We start from the raw sequence: 12,155 nt of genomic DNA, 5'->3' as shown, positions 1-12,155 counted from the left end.
CTCAGTGCTGGGAGTCTGGCATTTCCAGAGCTCCATCCTGGCCTCCATCCATGCTCCTTCATTTTCAGTCAAGTGAACTTCAACCTTTGACGTTTTGGAAGTCACTGCAGTCTCCTTGGGTTTCAACTTTGTTTTCTGTATCCTGAAAATAGCAACCCCTCACAGGCTGGAGAGAATCAAATAGAACATGTGAAGCCCCTAGCTGGGATGTGCACAAAGCTGGCCTTGTTCAACACAGCTTACCTGGAGTAAAAGCATTTGTTATGGTTCCAACAGTGTGTATGAAACTTGTCCTTATTGGATCTTTGCTTCCTCTTCTGTAAAGTGGGAATTCCTTCTCGACCTACTTTGCAGAGGTGCTGTCAGGATCAATAAGGTGAGCCATGTTAAACCAACCTTTGAGAAACATCACCCAATATCCAAATGCAAGGTGCTATTATGTTTCGTGTCAATGGAAACATCTAGAAATTGCATTTTCCAATTCATTAGCAACAAGCCATTTGTTCATAGACCTCTACTCCCAGTTCACATTAGGGAACATTAACAACTCCAGGAATATTTACACTATCACCCGACAGATATAATAAAACTAGGGGGGGTAATAAAATTTAAATCCACGTTGGTTTATGAAACACTGTGGCTCTAAGTAAACCACTGTGGAGAGTCGCATGATTAAAACAAGACAAGGAGAAAATAAAGCCTCCCCTCTTCAACATTTAGAATCAATAAATATGTTCTGGAAATAACACATTAGCCATGCAAGGGCTGCTTATCTGCCAGGAGAAGACTCTTGATAGCTGGAGAACACAGTGGGAAATAAGAAAGTCCTTAAGCCTTGTGTCTGCTTGGATGTCATCTCCGTGTGAATAGCAAACCCTCTCGCCCTCGGCTCCCACCAGCTCCCAGTAACTGCATATTCTTATTACATAAATGGAAGAAAAACAACTTGAGGGAACAGCCCCCTTACAGTGGGGCATGCATCTTGCCCTTGTCACCAGCAAGCTAAGGGGCCCCTTAGGGCCTCAGTTTCTCTGGGCCTCTTCCCCACACCCAGCACAGCACCTCCCAGAACCCCAGCACTCCAAGCAACGCAGTTTTAAAACTACTCCTCACATGTTCTTTGGAGACCCTTGAAAAGGTGACTTTCTGTGATTTTATGACAACTTTTGACATTCTTTGATCCTTCTAGCCTTCTCTGGGCCTTTGTGATAGGCGGTCTTATTTCTTAAGGCTGCATTTGCCAGACAAGCCATGTGAGGCTGGAGAGCACCTCATAAGACCTAGGATCACACATGTGGATGTGCCTGGCACAGGGCCTGGAAGTACCCCCTCTTTTCCTGGTCCCCAGCCTTGCCGGGGGTGCTGACCTCCACCCCAGTGGGGTGGGCTCCCACAGTACCCTAGCTCTTTTCCATGGAGAGCTTAATAGCTGTGTACTTGGCCTATGTCCTGTGTGTGTACGCGTGTGTGTGTGTGTGTGTGTGTGTGGGTGTGGGTGTGTGTGTGTTGGAGGGTCTGTCCCCATCATACTTTGCTGGGGGCTGTACCCGAGTCCCTGAGGGGCTATCTGTCCACCCTGGCCTCTTCCACCAGGGCCTGAGGGAGCGTGTGTACTGTGTTTTCAAATAAGCTGAATGATTTTTTTTTAATAAAACTGGTTTTTTATTGCTGTTCCCAACCCACCTAGCACCAGCTGTGATGAGAATCACTTGTATGGTAAAGTGCTATTGATAAAATTGCTCCCACCGGAACTTAGCTATGCACTCACGCGGCGCGATTGGCTCCTTCACCGCTGGCTCCTGCGGCCTGCTCAGCCCCCTCCCTGCTCCTTCCCTGCAGCCCTCCTCTTACCTCCTGGCCTTTTGCCTCTTCCCTCTTCTCCTCTTTCCCCTGCTCCTTCTTGCTCATTGTCTCTCCCCCTCCTCCCTTTTCTTTCTACCTGCTCTGGTTTTCTATACCTTTCTGTCTAATGTTGGCTGATGTCCTTCCTTTCTTCTCTTTCTCTTTCTCCATCCTGGGCTTGTCCGTCCCTCTCCCATTTCTCTCCCTCCTCCTTCTGTCTCTCTCTGCTTCCTGTGTCTCCCAACCGTCTGCATGTTTCAGGCCAGGCCGGCTTAGTGAGGCCCACTGGGAGGTCCCAGCTCTCTCTTTAGAGACGGGCAAACCCAGCTGAGTTCTAACATGCAGTTCCTTTGAGGACCCCATCATCCCCAGGTTTACTCCTCCTTCATCTGTGTCTGGTTCCCCTCTCCTGCCAGAGGTGCTCTGGGACAGAAGGGGCGAGCAATGCAAAGCAGATAGGGAAAAGGATAATGGTACAGGGAAGAGTGTGTAATCTAAAGGAACAGCATGACATGGAGATGACAAACGAGGTTTAAACTCACCTAAGTATTGAGGAAGTAGGTAAGGACCCGGTTGTGGATTATGGAAGGCTTAAAAACCTGGCTAAGAAGTTTCACTTTGACCTCTAGTCCTTTCCAATCATTAGAGTATTCATAGCTGTGGCAACATAAACTGGACTTGCTGAAAAGACCTAAACCATGCATTGACACACACAAACTGTGTGAGCTTCAGGACCAGGTCTGCTGGGGCTCCAGCCGGCTCAATTATTTCTGCTGATTTTCTCAGCTCCACTTTCCTATCTGCATGTCTGCTTGGTTCTCATGGACACAAGAGGTCTACAAACAGCAGTCAGGGCCGAGGGCTTCCTTGTTCATTTATAGCAGGAGACAGGAGAAGAGCGCAGCTTCCTGTAGCTCACTCTTGCAAAACCTCCTGCCTCATGTCCTCTTAGCCAGAATTGGGCCACATGTGTCTTCCTGAACCAACGATTGGTAACAAGGATGAAATGATTACCCCTATACCAATCAAGCATTCCCTCTCAGCTGAGGATAAGCCCCCAAATTCAGGCTGCTCCCCAAGAAGGGTGGAGTAGATACAGTGTTGGAGGGTTCACCTCAATACCCTCTACAGCTAAAGGTTCCCCAGAGGAACAGGGTGATTGGAGGGAAGGTATATGAAGCCCAGGGCCAGCAAGAAGTATTTTCCTAGAACAACACTATTAGCTGAGGAGTTTTGGAAAAATATACTGTATTTAAATGATCACCTAAGGTCAGGAGTTCGAGACCAGCCTGGCCAACACGGTAAAACTCCATCTCTACTAAAAATAAAAAAATTAGCCAGGTGTGGTGGCAAGTGCCTGTAATCCCAGCTACTTGGGAGGCTGAGACAGGAGAACTACATGAACCCGGGAGGCAGAGGTTGCAGTGAGCCAAGATCACGCCACTGCACTCCAACCTGGGCGATAGAGCGAGACTCCGTCTCAAAAACATATATAAAAATAAATAAATGATCACAGATATATTATTGACTATAATGTAAAATGCACATGCTGTTTTAAATTAAAACATGAGACTTCAAAGAAATTTTCTGCTTAACTAAGCTATATAAGGGTTGGCTTACGCCTATTTTGATTATTATTGCATTTCTAACATAAAAAATGCACAATAAATACTTGTAGAATGAATGAATGAACAAATGATTGAGACAGATAATTTTAGACTACTTCCAGACCCAAGGGTTCCATCATCTCTCCTCTATTAGAGGTGTCTTGGTGGAAAAGTTTGAGAAACACTGCAAAAAACAAGCGAATGTGTCCGGGAAGTTATTTTTCTTTTCTTTTTCAGTAAAGGCCTAATGAGACATAATTTATAACCATAGAATTCACACTTTTAAGTGTACAACTCAGTGGTTCTTAGTATATTCGCGGTTGTGCAACCATTGCCATTACCAGGGAGTTTTAGCACCATGTGTGGGAGAGTTACACCCATAAACAGTGAGGGGGCTCAGGGCTCTGAGTGGCTGGGGGCAGAAGGGGATCTAGTTGGAGGAAAGTATCTGGTGGAGGCAGGGGGAGCCACTCAAAAGCTATTGCAATACTAAAGGGAGGGTGAGGGAGGCCTCGGTCTCAGGGTGTTAACAAGCCTGGAAAGCAAGGCTCATGTAAGAGAGGTTGCAAAGTTTGCAAATTCAGGTTTGGAGACTGCCTGCGGTGGGCAGAGAGCCTGCAGGGCAGAGGTGCCTTCTCCCATGCTTTCAAGCCATCAGATTTGATGTTTCATATCCACACTACACAGCTGAGCCAGGATGCAGCTGAGCACAGTTGTGGATGTCCATCTCTCCTGCCTGGAGCAAAGACGTTGGGAACGTGAGTCCCCGGGCGCAGGCCATGTGGAGATGCAGAGCAGGCCTGACCTGCCCAAATTGCTCTGAGAACAGCACCCCAGGCACCATCCTCCTTGCCACAGGCACCTGAGCTCAGCTACTCTTAAGCAGCATTTCAAGGATGGAGCTGATCCAGTCAGGAGGAAGCAAAAATGAATTCATGTTCCACTTGGACAGTCCCCCTTGGGAGCTCTGGAACTTCCAGCTCTGTGGAGCAAGGGGGAGCCTGGAGATGCTGAGTCCAGAACTGTGGCTTTCTGGAAGCCCTCCTCAGAGGGAGCCTTGGCAAGACCAGACTCAATAATATCTTTAGCACCAAGTGGAAGGAGGTGGGGAAACCTGGGCCCAAGAGCAAAGACCCAAACCGCAGACACCTCCCAGCTTCTTGTGAGCTTCCTGGCAGTGACACAATCTGCCTGCTGACTACAGAATCTTCAGCACTAAAATGAGGGTGAAGCCAGCTCAGGCTGAACATCAGGCTCTCTGAGTCTTCCATGGAATAATGTTTGGGACATGCTGAATACTGTCTTACCCTTCTGGAGAGATAAGGGGTGCAAGGCTGGCAGTAAAGGACACGGTCAACGTTTTCTCACTTTGGAGTTTCCCTGGTATTTGATGGATTGGGTCGGAGTGGGAACTCAGAGCATCAGTTCCCAACCCCATCTAAAAAAAACTTCCCACTTCCAGGTGCCATGGTATCTGAAAGCCTATCTTCACAGGTTAATAATGTGTTTGGGTCTCCCAGTCTCCCAGTTAAAACATAAATACTTCAGACAGAGGACCACTGAGCCATCTTAGTGGACATTTTCATCAGGACTTCTCCAACAGTTGTCTGGGCACAAGCTAAGCCCGGGGTGAAGGGTAGGACAGGATGCCGGGGGAAGGAAAATGGGTTGAGAAAGGGAAGGAGACCATAAATGCCTAAATTTGTGGTTTTTAAGGAGGCAGATTTCCCATAAAATCATTTGCAGCCGCAGCTAAGCAAGAAGACCACAAGGAGAGAGTTTTAGACTCAGGGTGGGATTTTTCAGATGAGGAAAAATCCCAGCCAAACTCGGAGAATGGGGTGACCTGCCCCAGATCCCACAGAGAGTAAGTAGCACGATAGAGTGGGACCCCAGTCTCCCAGACCAGGGCCCTCTCAGCAGGGCCAAGCTAATTGGCATCTCAGGCTGCCCTCCCTGCAAGCACAGTGCATGGCTCCCCAGCCCCAATGTCAGCTCTGTACCCAAGAATGATTTCTCCTGACAGAAAATAGAGGTAAAAGGGCAAGGGAATATTTCCAAATGGTTGATCTGACAGCTGCAAATTTCATTTTGTGTTGCGTATTGACCTCTAATTGTTTCCCAAGTAGCCTGGGACTGAGAGATCAATAAATCCCACAGATACTTAATATCCCCTCTGGCATCTTCGGCTTTAGTTAGAAAATAGTCAAATTCCTGACTGTCTGCAAATATTAGCAGGTTTTTTCATTTTCTGCAAAGCCTGATGAACTATAATTCAACCAAGGGCCTGGTAGGAGCCTGAGAAATTCCTGGCACGCTGGAGGGCCGGAGCTGGGAAGGAATTCACGACATTGCTGGCCCAACCGCTTCTTGTCCCAGAGAGATGAGATGACATCTTCTAGGCCTACAGTGGCCACTAAGGGAGTGGAAGCTCCAACCTCATCTTCCTGGTGATCTTTCTGCTCCATCAAGCGGCCTCCATTAGGTTATTAATATAAAAAGGGAGTTGTGGTCATTGGCTAACCTTTCCCCAGAGATCTTTTTAAAGGAAGGCTTGGATGTAGTTGAGAAAACCATGGGTTTGTCATTATAAAAGCAATCCCCCTATTCTCCTTCCTCTGTTCCCTATTAGCTGCTTGGTCTCGATCGTGGCACTTTCTCTTCTTGCTAAGCCTCAGTTTTCTCAGATACATAACGGGAATAATTATTATCCCTGTCTAAAAGCATTGTCGTGAGGATTAAATGAGTTGGTGAGTGACAAACCTCACCCAGAGCCTCGCAAAATTAGTGGGAACCTCCATGAACCTGAATGACACACAGGAGTATTCAACTGAGACCACCTCTGCCCAGATTTTATACACCTCACTGAGATCTGAGGAAGGAATAGGCTGCCCTGTGGGGCAGGGGGAGTGGTGGGGGTCGGGGGGGAGTGGTGGTGGGCGGTGAGTGGTGGGGGAATAAACTTGAATTGACAGCCAAGGCCCAAAAGGACCGCCCTGCTCAGAGATGTCAGATGTGTGCAGATGCCCCCACTGGATTGCAGGTGGCCTGGTGGCAAGGACAGAGTCCTCTTCACCATGCCAAGCTCCAGGCAGGTGCTCAGTAAACACTTGCTGAACGCACACAAGACCGTGTCAGGTGGCATGGCAAGGATGGCATTTGGTCCACAGGATGCTGTTAAGAAGGACATTGTGTCCTTCTTAAGGCAATCATCCTGTCTCTCACACACACACACACACACACACACACACACACACACACACACACGGCTATACATGCACTCACAATTGGCCAAGAAACCAACATCAGCATTGGCTTCATGGTCTTCGTCCACCAAATCTGAGGAGTAAATTTCCAGACATGCTTATAGCACTATAATGCCAGGGCTGAAACCCACCAAGGGCCCTTTCTTTCTCTGATCCTACCTTGCATCTTATGCAATGAGTTTCAGCAGAGAGAACTTCTATCTGGGATCTGTAGAATACAGTTTGGTCTCTGCATAACAAAAACTGGCTGTGTGATTCAGAGAAACTCACTCCTCCTCTCCGGGCTTCAGTTTTGCCATCTGTGAAATGGAGAGATGGAGCTACCTGGGCTTGCCTGTCTCACAAGGTCTCTGTGAGGCAAGCAGCAGCTCCAGCCGGCTAGAGATGGAAAGGGCACGGCAGATCACTGAATCTAATGGCTTTCAAGCATTTATTTTAGCAGATGAATCTTTAATTTTTTTTTTGCTTAGAACCCCAACTTATAAGACAGAAAGAACTGAGCTGTTCAGGCTGGGGTGGAGATGGGGGTCATCAATAACAGCTGCCTCATTTTAAAAGCAAGGGAACCGAGGCTCAGAGAGGGCCCCTGCTGAAGTTCACATGCTCCCCTTAGAATCACAAATCTTTGGGAGGCTCAAGGACCCCAGGATGTGAACACAGAGGCCAAGGAACCCCTATTTTCATGGTGAGGGCTCTGAGGGCCCATCCGCCACCTGAGGCCCCCAGTGCTGCCTGTGGCTACCAGGCAACCAGCTCTGCATGGCCCAGCCTCCCCATCAGCACCTCGCAGCTGTCCTCCCAGCCAAAACTGATTTAGAAAAGGCTGCCCAGCTGGCAGGTAGGAACAAAGGGATTAGGCCCCGTTTGACAGACTGTGTCCCTGCCATTTGCATGTCATTAAGCTGCAGGCCAGTTAGCAGAGAGGGTCACATAGCTTCAGAGTCCCTGCCAAGCTAGGGCACGGAGGCACTGAGGCTTCATTTGCATTTTGGACACCTGCCCTGAACTACAGGAGCCAATTTGAAGAAGAGGGATTTCTTGAGGAGATGACTGGGGTGCTAGAGTGGACTGGGGAGGTGTCCTCATCTCAGTGGTGACCCCAGTTTTTTTCTGTCTCCCCTCAAAACTGACACAAACTGAAGCAGGCTTGTTTTGAGGGACAGAAAGGGCTTCATTGCTCTGAGAGTTAAACCAGGCACTATGCAACAACTTGGGAGAGGACAAGTGAATTCTGAGAACCGGGGCTTCTCTCCCCAAACCAGCATCCCCACACCACACACACACACACGCACCAGCCTAGCCAAAAGGAAAAAAAGGAAGAAAGGAACACAGGCCACATTTTCTCTGCACTCCCCTTCTAAGGCCTCCTGGGGTGCCCCTGATTGACAGAACACTAAATGCAAGAGGTTTCCTGTGATAGAGAAAGAGATTTTCTTGAGGCATTCAACTCCTGACCTTTAAGAGCTCAGGGAGCAAAATGATTTTCAGTCACTTGGGCCTGAGTGAAAGGTATGTGAATTGATCGACTGCAGGACTCAGGCCTCCCGAGGTCTTGATGTTATGTCATTAAAATCTTACAATCGAGTTATCCTAATGTATCCCAGCAGCCCCCTTCTCAGAGGTGATTAGTAAATAGACTCAAAGTTACACGGTCTAAAATGCCTTCTCCAAGGGCCTGGAAGACCAGTAATGTGGATGGGGCCTGGGGCCAAATCTGGCCTCTGCTATTTGAAGTTTTCTTTTTTGACATTAGACTATGGTAACTACTGCTATTGCTGCCTCTCACATTTCTTCCTCTAGCTCTTTTAATCTTGTGAAGGTGCCTACCCCTCTCGCCACAGGTGTCTAGATAGGTTGGGCTGGCTAATTTCCTCTGGCAACAGTTATTGGTCTGGGGATGCAACTGACCCATGCCCAGCCAATCAGAATCTTCCCTAGGATTATTCTCTTTACTGGGGATCCTGAGCTGGGAGATTGTGAGCAGGGGTTGATGGTGAATATTTTCCCTGCCATGTGTGGTCTTGTCTGCAGAAGGTAGGTAAGCCCAGCAGGCAAAAGTGAGAAAGGTGTGGAGTGAGAGAGGCCTGATTCATGAAACCCCACCAATGCTATTGAGATACCTTCATATCTTTCCTAGTTCCGAGAGCCTTAAAACTCCTCTTTTGCTTAGGCTAGCCAAGGTTCATTTCTGTTGCCTGCAACCAAATCTTGCCACGTGGGTAGGAGCTGATATTCCCAAGGTTCAATCCTTTGGGGCTTGAGGAAAATGAAATGGACAGGGAATGATACAAAATGTGGTCATACAGGTCAAAGGTGTAGACCACAGCAGCCCCTCAGGGACAGCCCACTAAAACATCAGCTCCGTGAAAAGAGAGACTTTTGTCTCTTTCCCAGTTTCTAAAGCAATGCCCGGCACATACCTCCTCCCACCACCTCCCTCCTGGGCCGCGCTGTCTTGCCTGCCACATGAGATCTCTGCTTCTCCCCGAGCCTCTGCTCAGAGCCTCCTCTGTCTCCTAACTTGCATCCTCTGCCTTTTCCACTTTCTGCTCCCTCTTACTTTCAACTTGTCCGTGGTCACCACGACCTGCTCTCCTTCATAGCTCCCACTGTTGACTGCTTTGTTCTGTTCATGTTTCTTGATGTCAGGTTCAAGTGAAGTGCCAGAAGTCAGAGAGAGACAAAATCCGATTGGCCTGGCTTGTCGTCCCTGTGTCAGGCCACCTCCCAGGTCAGGCTGGTGTCTTTGAGTCAAGTACCAGTGCCTGAGCTGATCAGCTGAGGTTGTGGGGCAGGGATTCAAATGGTGCAAACCATGGCCACTTAGGCTGTAGAGGTCACAAGCCAGCCAGTTCTCACTATTAGGGGCCACAGTATCTCCAGCATAGAATCCATTGCTTAGACTAGCTTGGGGGAACCCAGGAACTATCGACACTCCCCTCTTCCATATTCCAGAAACTTCATCTGAGGCATAAGGTTTTTATTTGTCAGTGGGAACCCCTCCCCCTATTCCAGGGAGCTTCCTCACAGGTGCCTCTCTGGTGTGTTTCTTGCTTGAATTGCAAATTGAATGCTGCATAAACCCTACATAACTCAGTGCCCCATGTTGGCAGTATCTTATTTTTCAATTTCTTTTTTTTTAATTGAATGAACATATTTTATGCAAGCCGTTCTACCTTGGTGAAGGCTGTTCCCCTGTGATTCATCAGAGTAATAACTAGAAACACCATTATTTGGCTCCATCCTCCTGCTGAGAACATCACATAACTGAGAAATGTTCATGCATCTCACAGAGTTTCAGGGGAGAGTAAAAAGGGGAAGAAGCGAGAGGAGGAGGAGAGGGAGGAAGAAACAAACAAATGATTATGAACACACATGCAAGCTGGCAGCAAGAGACATGGCTAGACAGTGAGAGGAAAACACAGGCCCACGTATGGTTGTCGATCTCACACACATATACGTATGCACACATACACACGGAGTCACAGAAGGAACCACACATACCTGTCTACCCAGGTATCCCAACATTTGAAAAAATTAAATGAAAAAACCCATAAACTCTACGAGAAGTGATCCTAGAGAGCTGGTCCAGTTGCCTCACTTAACATGTAAGAAAAAGGAAGCACAGAAATGTAGTTATATCCCTGTGTGTCCCATTTGCAGACACCAGTGTTCCTGGGTTTCTGCCTAGAAATACATAATTCAACTTGTCTAAGATGCAAATCATATCATTATTTATATTTGCTGAGTTCTTGTCTCTGGGTTAAAGATTTTCAGACATCCTTATCACTTTGATCTAAGATGTGGCCAGAGTATTCCTGCTATTATTGTTTCTGTTTGTTTGTTTGGTTTGGTTTTTTAACGACTTTTGTTGAGTTGGCTGAGCATCTGGACATATTTTCAAAATGTTCTCCTCAGGACACAGAAGACCCTCAATTAATGTCTTACAAACCCTAGTATGCTCTCAGGAGCTTTATGAATGAACACTTTTAAGGTTAGACAAATCAAACGTTCAAAGCAGGCTTCTGGAAACCTTCCCGTTGCTTCTCCAGGTTCATTGGCACTTCCTTAGCACAGCTCTCCTCGCTGCTTGCCTGCATGATTGCCTGGTCCACTCCGTATTTCCAGCTTTTCCCCTCTCCAATCCCCTCTTCATCTCATTACCAGATGAATTCTTCTAAAACATGACTCTCACCTTACCGTTCTTAGAGTAATCAGGATCCTAGCTGCAAGTCTACTTCTGCATTGGTTGGTCATCTTCTGGCTGCAAGTGAAAACACCCAACTCAAACAAGCTTGCAAAATGGCAGGAAGGAATGGGGTATTTGAGGATTCACACAACTGGATCATCAAGCAGTAAAGGCTGGATTCTGAGGGCAGCTGAGGCTATCAAAACCATCTCTTTTCTTCAATCTCTCAACTCTGCTTTTCTTCATGGCAACTTTTTCTGTACTTTTACTTTCAACTTTTCAGTGTTTTTATGATTTACCTAATGTCTTATAAACAATATAGAGCTGGAATTTTTAAAAATGCACTTTGATATCTCTGTATTTTAACCAGAGATTTAAATCCATTGAAATATATTGTGCTCACTAATCTGTTTGTATTTACTTAGCAGCATTTTATTTTTGTATTCTTTTTACTCTGCTTTTTCTATGCTTTTTTTCCTTCTTTTTATGTCATAGAGTGTTTTTTCTTTAGCCTTTCTTTTTTTCTCTTTGTTACTGGCTTATAGCTCATACACTTTACTGGTTTGTGTCTTATGCATTTTTCTTGGTTGTCATTAATTTTTTTTAACATGCATACTTGACTTCACTATGTCTGAAGTTAATAAAAATCTGTATCATCAAAGAATATAAGACTTCAGAATACTTTAGCCACTATGAGTCTCTTCACATCTTGTATATCTTATTCAAATCAAATAGCTTTATATCGAAAAATTATTTAATGTTACTATAATTTTATGCAGGAAATGCTTGATTGGATTCATCCCATGTTTATTATTTTTTTCTGCTTCCTATTTCTTCTTACACTTCAGTCCTTGCCTCTAGGTAGAATTTCTTCTTCCTAACACAATCCTGCAGCAGAGCTTTCAGAAAGGATCTGTAAATAGAAAACTCTGTTAATCTTTGTTTGGGATGCCTTCACTTTTCCCTTTTTCTGACTCTTAATCGGAATTCTAATGTGACAGTTTGTTTTTGTTTTTTCCTTATCAATTTTTTGAAGACATTATTCCATTTTCTCCTTGCTTCTGTAGATGCTGTTGAAAGCTGCTATTCGTTTTATAGTTGCCAATCATTTATTTATAATAATCTATCTTTTTTCTGTTATCTTTCTTAAGATCTTATCTTTGGTGTTCTGCAGTTTTAGTACAATGTATGATGTTCTAGGAGTGGACTTAATTTTCTTTATACTGACTGGGGCTATCTGTGATTCCTGAA

Source organism: Hylobates moloch, unplaced genomic scaffold, assembly GCF_009828535.3.
Source record: "Hylobates moloch isolate HMO894 unplaced genomic scaffold, HMol_V3 SCAFFOLD_14, whole genome shotgun sequence".
In the NCBI taxonomy this organism is placed as follows: Eukaryota; Metazoa; Chordata; class Mammalia; order Primates; family Hylobatidae; genus Hylobates; species Hylobates moloch.
The sequence above is the reverse complement of the archived record's forward strand: the minus strand, read 5'-3'. Positions refer to the sequence as shown.